Source organism: Gouania willdenowi, chromosome 13, assembly GCF_900634775.1.
Source record: "Gouania willdenowi chromosome 13, fGouWil2.1, whole genome shotgun sequence".
NCBI classification, from domain to species: Eukaryota; Metazoa; Chordata; class Actinopteri; order Blenniiformes; family Gobiesocidae; genus Gouania; species Gouania willdenowi.
In genome coordinates, this window is record NC_041056.1 from 30,281,058 (window position 1) to 30,283,137 (window position 2,080).

The window sequence follows — 2,080 nt, forward strand, 5'->3', positions numbered from 1 at the left end:
CACAGTAAGCAGTAGGCAGGGCTTGAGGAATTGACCTGTAGTAGCGTTGTAAACGCGCAGCTCAAAGGAGGCGCTGTCCAATCAGCAGGAGCGATATGCAAGGCACGTGTAGTTATAGAACAGCAACGCTGATCTCTATTTGACCACTGGAGAGCGCACTGGTTAAAAAAGTGAAGCCATCAGCCGCCATATTGATATACCAAAACATCCCGTATAACGAGTAGATAGGACTGCATCATGCCGATATATGTCGCATAAAATCAGGGAAGAAAATTTGTTAGTAAACAATTGATGAAGAGTATATTATGTAAAAGGAATAAGGACTGAATATTTCATTTTGAATAGTAATAAACAGGGGAAATGTACATTACATAAAAATTTGGTGTTGTCTTTTATTAGTGTTAGATATATATAGTCTTAAATCACTGTATTTTTTATTGAATCAGGTAAATATGCCAAATTTTAACCTTAAAATAGTACAAAAATAAAATAATTAAAATAAAATAATAAAAATAAAATTAAATTAAATTAAATTAAAATTAAAATTAAAATTAAATTAAAAAATTAAAATTAAAATTATAAATAAATAAATAAATAAGAAAAAAATAGAGCCAAATTAAACGAAAAAGAAAACCCATAGTCAGCTGGTGAGTTGTTTGGTATACAAAGATGGCGGTCGGCTACTTCCGTTCGTGCACTGGCTGTTTGCCAATGTGGTTCGAGATCAGTGAGATAAGCTGCTGTCGTGAGAATTCACCGTATTATATTTTATATAATACGGTGAATTCCTCACGCACTTACTGGCTTTAACTCAGATTTTGTCCAAAATGCGAATTTTGTTATGATTCTGTAGGTCAATCTTGAACATATTAGTTCAGGGCCATAAACAGCCCAACTTAAGTTAGTGGGTCCTTGCGATGCATCATGCTGTAATTACAGATTAAATAACAACAAATTAATTGTATTTGTAGATAGCATAACCAACATTTTTGGAAGCCCTCCTGTGTGTCGTTCTCATTCCCTTAGAAAACCAAATTCGGTTGTGTGTAATGACTACAGACCCGGCGCTCTGACATCTGTGGTCATGAAGTCCTTTGAACGCCTCATGCTCTCCCACATCAAGGACATCACCGACCCCCCACCTGGACCCCCTGCAGTTTGCCTATAGATCCAAGGGTCTGTAGACGATGCTGTAAACCTGGCTCTCCACTTCATCCTCCAGCACCTGGACTCCCCAGGCTCCTACGCCAGGATCCTGTTTGTGGACTTCAGCTCTGCTTTCAACACTATAATCCCAGCTCTCCTCAGGACAAGCTTTCCCAGCTGAACGTGCCAGACTCCACCTGCAAGTGGATCACAGACTTCCTGTCTGACAGGAAGCAGGCACGTGAAGCTGGGAAAAACCATCTCTGCTCCCCGGACTATCAGCACTGGATCTCCTCAGGCTGTGTTCTTTCTCCTCTGCTCTTCTCTCTGTACACCAACAGCTGCACCTCCTCCCACCAGTCGGTCAAACTCCTGAAGTTTGCAGACGACACGACCATCATCGGTCTCATCTCTGATGGAGACGAGTCTGACTACAGGTGGGAGACAGACCGATGGCGTCTTGGTGCAGCCAGAACAACCTGGAGCTCAACGCTTTAAAGACAGTGGAGATGATAGCAGACTTCAGGAAGAACCCAGCCCCCCTCACCCCCCTCACCCTGGGAGACAGTGAGCTCTGTGGAGTACTTCTGCTACCTGGGACCATCATCACTCAGGACCTCAAGTGGGAGCTGAACATCAGCTCCCTTATCAAAAAAGCTCAGCAGAGGATGTACTTCCTGCGGCAGCTGAAGAAGTTCAGTCTGCCAACAAAGATGATGGTGAACTTCTACAGCTCCATCATCCAGTCCATCCTCTGTTACTCCATCACCATCTGGTACGCTGCAGCTACTACCAAGGACAAGGCCAGACTGCATCGTATCATCCACTCTGCAGAGAAGGTCATCGGCTGCAATCTGCCCCTCCCTCCAGGACCTGTACGCCTCCAGGATTCTGAGGCGTGCAGGAAAATTGTGGCCGACCCCTCCCACCCGGT